This window comes from Salmo salar, unplaced genomic scaffold (genome assembly GCF_965601325.2).
Source record: "Salmo salar unplaced genomic scaffold, fSalSal1 ptg000424l, whole genome shotgun sequence".
Taxonomy (NCBI): Eukaryota; Metazoa; Chordata; class Actinopteri; order Salmoniformes; family Salmonidae; genus Salmo; species Salmo salar.
This window is the reverse complement of record NW_027675384.1, coordinates 1018797-1029551: the sequence shown is the minus strand read 5'-3', so window position 1 is coordinate 1029551 and position 10755 is coordinate 1018797.

The following is a 10755-nucleotide window of genomic DNA, read 5'->3' as shown; positions in this document are numbered from 1 at the left end:
ACTCATGGGTCATGGTCAGTGAGTTAAACAACACTGTCTCTAGTCATTTCTCCTCTCCCCTTTTCCCATTTATTGTTGTTGTTTTCATAATCCATAGGCTTTTCCTTATGTCCATTTTCACAGTCCTAAAACAATATTAAACAAACACAACATTTCCTCCCTGTGTGCGTGTGCGTGTGCGCGCGTCCGGCTACCTGCCGCTCCAAAATAAGATGTAGGCCAATCAGGGGCTATTAGTTAGTGTTCAGGCCTTGTGGGAGGGTTTTGAGTAGTCATTGGGCTAGAAAAAGTCATTACATTAAATAACCTGACTGTTTGGATGTGTCTGTTAGAAAACGTTTTTTTTTCTAAGAGATAATGAATAAAATAATGAGTTGTTACTGTGTTAACCACAACCAACATGCTGGATCTCTGTTTAGTTGTCACTGTGTTGACCACAACCAACATGCTGGATCTCTGTTTAGTTGTCACTGTGTTGACCACAACCAACATGCTGGATCTCTGTTTAGTTGTCACTGTGTTAACCACAACCAACATGCTGGATCTCTGTTTAGTTGTTACTGTGTTAACCACAACCAACATGCTGGATCTCTGTTTAGTTGTCACTGTGTTAACCACAACCAACATGCTGGATCTCTGTTTACAGGGGACAGTGCTCTAAAATGAGTCTCTCTGGGGAGAGAGAGGAGGGGGGCCCTGCCTCTAAAATGAGTCTCTCTGGGGAGAGAGAGGAGGGGGGCCCTGCCTCTAAAATGAGTCTCTCTGGGGAGATAGAGGAGGGGGCCCCTGCCTCTAAAATGCATCTCTCTGGGGGACATGACACCAAAGCTAAGAGGTGAGATAACAATTTTATGAATAATTCATTAAGTTTATTTCCTAAATAAATAGCTATCTTAAGGTGAATGCACTTACTGTAAATCTCTCTGGATAAGAGCATCTGCTAAATCAGGGGTTCTCAATCCGGGGTCTGCGGAGGTACTGCAGGGGTTCTGCAGGAAGCGTGGGGAGTGGTGGTGTATCCAGGGAGAAAACTAATCTAATATTCTGAAATGTCATTGTGGTCTTATGCTCCCATCTATTGGAATTATTTAGCAACTGCAGTAGTGCTGAAAAAATGTGTTATTCCTTACTAAAGTAGTAATTACTGAGAATTACTAGTTAATTTTATCACTTACAATCATAAAATAAGAACTTATACCATAACAAACAATTAAACTGACATAAACCAAAATCACTATATATGTAGTTATTTAATTAATTACCAAATTGAGCCGGTCGGTCACATTTGAGAGTGAGGGAGATATATAGCATTTTGCATAAAAAAACATGATTTCTGTCTCTGAAATGAAACCATCAAGTGATAGATTTTAAACAAATCCTTGTCTGTGAGAGATGTAATAATTAATACATCATTTCTTTAAACAATAAAAGCTCATTTCTGTAAAGTGATATGTTGCGTTTTGGAACTCTTCTTATGTTTCCCATCTGAGATCAGAGTAGATGAGAGATGTAATGTTTGACTCTGTTGTGTTGAAGACCAATCCAGCAGGAGAGACCAGCCTCCCCTGTTCCCAGCTGTGTGTCCATGAAGAGTGACCAGTCGATGGAACCTCCTATAATGTTTAGAGAGGGAGACTTTTCTACTGAACAAAGGTAAGAAGAACTCATGGGTCATGGTCAGTGAGTTAAACAACACTGTCTCTAGTCATTTCTCCTCTCCCATTTTCACATTTCTTTTGGTTGTTTTCATAATCCGTAGGCTAATCCTTTAGTCCATTTTCATAGTCCTAAAACAATATTAAACAAACACAATATTCCCTCCCTGTGTGTGTGTGTGTGTGTGTGTGTGTGTGTGTGTGTGTGTGTGTGTGTGTGTGTGTGTGTGTGTGTGTGTGTGTGTGTGTGTGTGTGTGTGTGTGTGTGTGTGTGTGTGCTGTAATCTCATGTTTTGTCCACAGAAACCAACAGCAGAGATCAGAGTCAGAGATTCTCAGTGGTCAGTCTTCCCAGAGTCATCAAACAGACCTGGACTCTATATTCAGTGTATGTGGTCCTGTTATGAACATTTGTTTTTGTTGACCTCAAGTAAAGTTGATCTGTCAATTATTCAATAATGTGTTAATGAGAAAGCATTTCTTCTCTTGCTTAACTTATTTACTTGATTTATTTCAGTTGCTTGAAGAGAAAATTATGACATTTGTGAAGAACGAGCTGAAGATGTTCAAGAGGATTCTTAGTCCTGAACTCCCAGAAGGCTTTGAGAGTCAGAAGCAGGATGAGGAAGTGGTGGATGCTGAAGATGAGAAGCAGGAGAGCAGTGCCAGAGAGGGGGCTCTGAAGATCACACTGCACGTCCTGAGGAAAATGAACCAGAAGGAGCTCGCTGACACACTGGAGAAATGTAAGATCTGTCTGCCTCATGTTGAATGCTGTTTTATAACATTTAACATCTGTAATGCATTATGAAAACATCTACACATTTATACAGTCAGTTAAGAGAAGAAATCATTATAATGTAAAACTTTATAACAGTCCTACAATACTGTAGGCATTAAAACACTGGAGAAATGTAAGATCTGTCTGCCTCGTGTTGAATGCTGTTTTATAACATTTAAAAGCTGTAGCTAAAATACAGCTAAAGTAGCTGTGTAACTCAATTATATTGTAGCAGCCTTAACACAACACCTAGTGACCTCATCAAGTAGCAGAAGGGATGTGTTGTGTTGATTAATTTAGAGAGAGAGAGAGAGAGAGAGACAACATTAATAATACCATCAATAATACCAATAATTACATTATCAGTCACACCAGTCTGTAATGCATTATGAAAACATTTACACATTTATACAGTCAGTTAAGAGAAAAAAATATTATAATTTAAAACTTTACAACAGTCCTTCAATACAGTTGGCATTAAAACAGACGTAATATTGATATCATCTGTGTTAATTCTTCATTCAGATGAGCTTGCGGGAATTTGCCAACGTGAACTCAAATCTAATCTAAAGAAGAAGTTTCAATGTGTATTTGAGGGGATCGCTAAACAAGGAAACCCAACACTTCTCAATAAGATCTACACAGAGCTCTACATCACAGAGGGTGGAACAGGACAGGTCAATAATGAACATGAGCTGAGACAGATTGAGACAACAACCAGGAAACAAGCAAGACCAGAGACTGCAATCAAATGTAACGACATCTTCAAACCCTTAACTGGACAAGACAAACTCATCAGAACTGTGCTGACAAAGGGAGTCGCTGGCATTGGAAAAACAGTCTCTGTGCAGAAGTTCATTCTGGACTGGGCTGAAGGAAAAGCCAATCAGGATATCCAATTTGTATTTTCATTCCCTTTTCGGGAGCTGAATTTGATGAAAGAGGACAAACACACTTTCATTGAACTTCTCAATCACTTCTCAATGGAAACCAAACAATCAAGAATCTCCAACTACGACAAGTACAAAGTTGTGTTAATCTTTGATGGTCTGGATGAGTGCCGACTGCCCCTAGACTTCCAGAAGAACAAGATCTGTTGGGACGTCACAGAGTCAACCTCAGTGGATGTTCTGCTGACAAATCTCATCAAGGGAAATCTGCTTCCCTCTGCTCTCCTCTGGATAACTACCCGACCTGCAGCAGCCAATAGGATCCCTTCAGGGTGTGTTGACCAGGTGACAGAGGTACGAGGGTTCAATGACCCACAGAAGGAGGAGTACTTCAGGAAGAGATTCAGGGATGAGGACCTGGCCAACAGAATCATCTCACACATAAAGACATCAAGGAGCCTCCACATCATGTGCCACATTCCAGTCTTCTGTTGGATCTCTGCAACAGTCCTTGAACACATGCTGAAACATAAGAGAGAAGAGATGCCCAAGACTCTGACTGAGATGTACACACACCTTGTGGTGTTTCATACCAAACAGAAGAATGAAAAGTATCTTGGGAAAGAAGAGACAGGTCCACACTGGAATAAAGAGAGCATTCTGTCACTGGGAAAACTGGCTTTTCAACAGCTTGTGAAGGGCAATCTGATTTTCTATGAAGAAGACCTGAAAGAGGCTGGCATTGATGTCAATGAAGCCTCGGTGTACTCAGGATTGTGCACACAGCTCTTTAAAGAGGAATTTTCGCTGTACCAGGACAAGGTGTACTGCTTCGTTCATCTGAGCATTCAGGAGTTTCTGGCTGCTGTATATGTGTTCCTCTCATTCATCAACAACAATGAGAATCTAATGGCCGAACCGCAATCAACGTCCAGGAACCTTTCTGCGCTGTTCAGAGACAAGTCTGAAGTTTCTTTCTACAAGAGTGCTGTGGATAAAGCCTTACACAGTGAGACGGGAAACCTGGACCTGTTCCTCCGCTTCCTTCTGGGACTCTCACTGAAGTCCAATCAGAAGCACTTACGAGGTCTGCTGACAAAGACAAGAAGCAGCTCACAGAGCCATGAAGAGACAGTCAAGTACATCAAGGAGAAGATCAGGGAGAATCCCTCTCCAGAGAGGAGCATCAATCTGTTCCACTGTCTGAATGAACTGAATGACCATTCTCTAGTGGAGGAGATCCAAAGCTACCTGAGATCAGGAAGTCTCTCAGAACCCAATCTGTCACCTGCACAGTGGTCAGCTCTGGTCTTTGTGTTGCTGACTTCAGAAAAGGAGCTGGATGTGTTTGACCTGAAGAAATACTCCAGATCAGAGGAAGGTCTTCTGAGGCTGCTGCCAGTGGTCAAAGCCTCCAGAGCTGTTCTGTGAGTACATAAAATGACATATAAAATCTAATCATCAGGAAGAAATATTCAGGTTAAAGAAAAATATGCATTATAATATGTGTATAATATTATATTGAAAACATTGAATAAATGCATTGATTTTCACATTAGTATAACAATATGACCATACAATTCTAGGAGACAGAAGAAGAATCTATATGTTGTTTGGGAGAATTAACCAAATGCATCTGCCATTGTCCTTCTACACTAAATTAACAATGTGTTTGAAGTCATGATCTCTTTGTCTCCAAAGAATAGCAGTGTGGTTTTAATATGATTAGACTCTTTGCAGGCTGTCAGGCTGTGGAGTCACAGAGGAAGGCTGTGATTCTCTGGTCTCAGCTCTGAGGTCAAACCCCTCACACCTGAGAGAGCTGGACCTGAGTAACAATGACCTGAAGGATTCAGGAGTGAAGCTGCTCTCTGCTGGACTGGATAATCCCCACTGTAAACTGGAGACTCTGAGGTCAGTATTATCAGATATGAAAGTACTTTATGCATGTAGTTCTCCCATTTGAAAAAGTCGTAATTATTCGGACATATTACTTATAGTGTATTAAAGTAGTCATAAGTTTAGCATGTTGTCCCATATTCCATGCCCGCTGTCACGTTTCTCTAAGACAGAACCCAGAAGCAGACCAGGACAAGGTGAGTAAAATGAAGGTGAGTATTTATTGGTAGTCTTGATGTGTAATTTGAGTGATCCAGGAGACGGAGCGGCAGCGGAGGTGAGTTGATGAGAGTAGATGGGTGGATTCAATGAAGTCACTGTATCCACCGACGGCCAGTCAAGGGAGTTGAATGTTCCGGGAGGATGACTGTAGACAGAGTAAACGGGGGGGGGGGGGTAACCAGTAACAAGAACAAAACAACAAGACTAGCTCAGGAAACATGAGGCTGTTCGTTGCTAACGATCCAGCAGGGAATGGATGTCAGCTCAGGGCTTATGAAGAGGTGATGATCAGGACCAGGTGTGCAGAAGGTTGATGAGATGCAGGTGTATGGTAATCACTAGATCTCCCGCCTAACTTCGTCGCCTGGCAACCAGATAGGGTAATAATATCACTAGATCTCCCGCCTAACTTCGTCGCCTGGCAACCAGATAGGTTTCGTTCAGAAACCTTAGACTCCAAACAGAAAACAGTCAGCTCAGGCAGAAACAGACTCAGGAAGTGGGATTCCTGACACCTGCAGTGAGGCTTGTGATTCTACTAACTTGTTGAATTCATTTGCAGTTGGTCTTGGTTGTGTTTTGGATGATGTTTTTCCTAATAGATACTGAATAGTAAATAATGTCCTGTCATTTTGGAGTCACTTCACTTCTATTGTCAGTGACTTCTACATTCATGTGGATACTACCATGATTATGAATAACCATGAATGAATCGTGAATGATGATAAATGAGAAACGGAGGCACAAAGATCAAACCCCCTCTGTTATTGGTAATGGTGAGAGGTTAGCATGTTTTGTTGTAGCCTCTGTTATTGGTAATGGTGAGAGGTTAGCATGTTTTGTTGTAGCCTCTGTTATTGGTAATGGTGAGAGGTTAGCATGTTTTGTTGTAGCCTCTGTTATTGGTAATGGTGAGAGGTTAGCATGTTTTGTTGTAGCCTCTGTTATTGGTAATGGTGAGAGGTTAGCATGTTTTGTTGTATCCTCTGTTATTGGTAATGGTGAGAGGTTAGCATGTTTTGTTGTAGCCTCTGTTATTGGTAATGGTGAGAGGTTAGCATGTTTTGTTGTAGCCTCTGTTATTGGTAATGGTGAGAGGTTAGCATGTTTTGTTGTAGCCTCTGTTATTGGTAATGGTGAGAGGTTAGCATGTTTTGTTGTATCCTCTGTTATTGGTAATGGTGAGAGGTTAGCATGTTTTGTTGTAGCCTCTGTTATTGGTAATGGTGAGAGGTTAGCATGTTTTGTTGTAGCCTCTGTTATTGGTAATGGTGAGAGGTTAGCATGTTTTGTTGTATCCTCTGTTATTGGTAATGGTGAGAGGTTAGCATGTTTTGTTGTAGCCTCTGTTATTGGTAATGGTGAGAGGTTAGCATGTTTTGTTGTAGCCTCTGTTATTGGTAATGGTGAGAGGTTAGCATGTTTTGTTGTATCCTCTGTTATTGGTAATGGTGAGAGGTTAGCTGTTTTGTTGTAGCCTCTGTTATTGGTAATGGTGAGAGGTTAGCATGTTTTGTTGTGGCCTCTGTAACTTTCTCACTCATTCTGATTCATGATTTATTCATGATTTTTCTTAATCATGGCATCATCAGAATTTCGTTTTTAATCGCGAATCACATACAGTTGAAGTCGGAAGTGTACATACACTTAGGTTGGAGTCATTAAAACGTGTTTTTCAACCACTCCACAAATTTCTTGTTATCAATCTATAGTTTTGGCAAGTCGGTTAGGACATCTACTTTGTGCATGACACAAGTCATTTTTGAAACAATTGTTTACAGATTATTTCACTTATAATTCACTGTATCACAATTCCAGTGGGTCAGAAGTTTACATAGACTAAGTTGACTGTGCCTTTAAACAGCTTGGAAAATTCCAGAAAATGATGTTATGGCTTTAGAAGCATCTGATAGACTAATTGACATAATTTGGATGTATTTCAAGGCCTACCTTCAAACTCAGTGCCTCTTTGCTTGACATCATGGGAAAATGAAAAGGAATCAGCCAAAATCTCAGAAAAAAAAATTGTAGACCTCCACAAGTCTGCTTCATCCTTGGGAGCAATTTCCAAACGCCTGAAGGTAACACGTTCAATCAATAGTACGCAAGTCTAAACACCATGGGACCACACAGCCATCATACCATCCCAACTGTGAAGCATGGCGGTGGCAGCATCATGTTGTGGGGGTGTTTTGCTGCAGGAGGGACTGGCGCACTTCACAAAATAGATGGCATCATGAGGCAGGAAAATTGTGGATATATTGAAGCAACATCTCGAGACATCAGTCAGGAAGTTAAAGCTTGGTCACAAATGGGTCTTCCAAATGGACAATGACCCCAAGCATACTTCCAAAGTTGTGGCAAAATGGCTTAAGGACAACAAAGTCAAGGTATTGGAGTGGCCATCACAAAAGCCTGACCTCAATCCTATAGAAAATGTGTGGCCAGAATTAAAAAGCGTGTGCGAGCAAGAGGCCTACAAACCTGACTCAGTTACACCAGCTCTGTCAGGAGGAATGGGACAAAATTCACCCAACTTATTGTGGGAAGCTTGTGGAAGGCTACCCGAAACGTTTAACCCAAGTTAAACCATTTAAAGGCAATGCTACCAAATACTAATTGAGTGTATGTAAACTTCTGACCCACTGGGAATGTGATGAAAGAAATAAAAGCTGAAATAAATCATTCTCTCTACTATTATTCTGACATTTCACATTCTTAAAATAAAGTGGTGATCCTAACTGACCTAAGACAGGGGATTTTTACTAGGATTAAATGTCAGGAATTGTAAAAATTGAGTTTAAATGTATTTGGCTAAGGTGTATGTAAACTTCTGACTTCAACTGTATGTATTAAAATATCCTCAAATAAAAGGTGACATTATATACTGTCACCTCATATGAAACATTTGATCTGAAATCCAAAATGTTGGAGTTTAGAGCCACATTTAAAATGTTAGGTTCACTGTCAAAATAGATATGGTGTGGACTGTATACTCAATACAATCTAAATCTGATACCTCACTGTCTGTCTTTTGACTGATACTGCATTTAAACTGGTCTGATCAGTCTACTCAAATATTTGTACTATACATGTTTCTATCTGCAGGCAAAACTTTGATAATTTGTCATTTTTAATGATGATACATTCATTTACGAATAGATATGAAAGGTTTCAGGACACTGATATCTGAATATGTTGAAAAATTATACTGCCACTATTTTCACCACCAGAGAATAGCAGTGTGGTTTTAATATGATTTGACTCTTTGCAGGCTGTCAGGCTGTCTAGTCACAGAGGAAGGCTGTGCTTCTCTGGTCTCAGCTCTGAGGTCAAACCCCTCACACCTGAGAGAGCTGGACCTGAGCTACAATCACCCAGGAGACTCAGGAGTCAGACTGCTCTCTGCTGGACTGGAGGATCCACACTGCAGACTGGAGAAACTCAAGTATGTAGAGGGTTTATGTCAATGTTCATATCAGACATGTTGGACTTTTCAGGCTAGTTAAGACAAACATTCTGACCACCACTTGGACAAAGTTATATGCTGACTGTGTGTGTGTTTGTCCTGTGTGTGTGTGTCCTGTGTGTGTGTGTGTGTGTGTGTGTGTGTGTGTGTGTGTGTGTGTGTGTGTGTGTGTGTGTGTGTGTGTGTGTGTGTGTGTGTGTGTGTGTGTGTGTGTGTGTGTGTGTATGTCCTGTGTGTGTGTGTGTGTGTGTGTATGTCCTGTGTGTGTGTGTGTGTGTGTGTGTGTGTGTATGTCCTGTGTGTGTGTGTGTATGTCCTGTGTGTGTGTGTGTGTATGTCCTGTGTGTGTCCTGTGTGTGTGTGTGTGTGTGTCGTGTGTGTGTGTCGTGTGTGTGTGTGTGTGTGTGTGTCCTGTGTGTGTGTGTCCTGTGTGTCCTGTGTGTCCTGTGTGTGTGTGTGTCCTGTGTGTGTGTGTGTGTGTGTCCTGTGTGTGTGTGTGCGTGTCCTGTGTGCGTGTCCTGTGTGCGTGTCCTGTGTGCGTGTCCTGTGTGTGTGTGTGTGTGTCCTGTGTGTGTGCGTGTGTGTGTGTCCTGTGTGTGTGTGTGTGTCCTGTGTGTGTGTGTGTGTCCTGTGTGTGTGTGTGTCCTGTGTGTGTGTGTGTCCTGTGTGTGTGTGTGCATGTCCTGTGTGTCCTGTGTGTGTCGTGTGTGTCCTGTGTGTCCTGTGTGTGTGTGTGTGTCGTGTGTGTCCTGTGTGTGTGTGTGTGTGTGTGTGTCGTGTGTGTGTGTCCTGTGTGTGTGTGTGTGTCCTGTGTGTGTGTGTGTGTCCTGTGTGTGTGTGTGTGTCCTGTGTGTGTGTGTGTGTGTTTCCTGTGTGTGTGTGTGTGTGTTTCCTGTGTGTGTGTGTGCGTGTCCTGTGTGTGTGTGTGTGTCCTGTGTGTGCGTGTGTGTGTCCTGTGTGTGTGTGTGTGTTTCCTGTGTGTGTGTGTGTGTCCTGTGTGTGTGTGTGTGTGTTTCCTGTGTGTGTGTGTGCGTGTCCTGTGTGTGTGTCCTGTGTGTGTGAGTGCGTGTCCTGTGTGTGTGTGTGTGTCCTGTGTGTGTGTCCTGTGTGTGTGTGTGTGTGTGTGTCCTGTGTGTCCTGTGTGTGTGTGTGTGTGTCCAGTGTTTGTGTCTCTCCACTCTGTGCGAGTGTCCTGTGTGTTGTGTGTGTGTGTGTGTGTGTGTCCTGTGTGTTTTGTGTGTGTGTGTGTGTGTGTGTGTGTGTCCAGTGTTTGTGTCTCTGTGTGAGTGTCTTGTGTGTGTCGTGGACAAAGTTATATGCTGTGTGTGTGTGTGTGTGTCCTGTGTGTGTGTGTGTGTGTGTGTGTGTGTGTGTGTGTGTGTGTGTGTGTGTGTGTGTGTGTGTGTGTGTGTGTGTGTGTGTGTGTGTGTGTGTGTGTGTGTGTGTGTGTGTGTGTGTGTGTGTGTGTGAGTTCAGGTGTATCCCTCAATGACTGTCTGTTTTTCTGCTTACCGCTACAGTGTGGAACATGGTGGAGAGAACAGAATGAAACCTGGACTTAGAAAATGTGAGTGTTGACTGCTGTGAAGAATATGACTAAGAATAAGTCTTAATTCAAGTTAAGTCAAAGACCACCATCATTACTGACTTGGTCATATTAAATATCATCTGTAGTTCTACAGAAGCACAAATCAGGGACACCAAAGTTTACAAAGAGTTGCTTTGACAGTGTGTGTGTGTGTGTGTGTGTGTGTGTGTGTGTGTGTGTGTAATTAATGTGAATAAGTGTGTATTATATTACCATACAGTATAACATATGATCATTCAACAAGTCTCAAG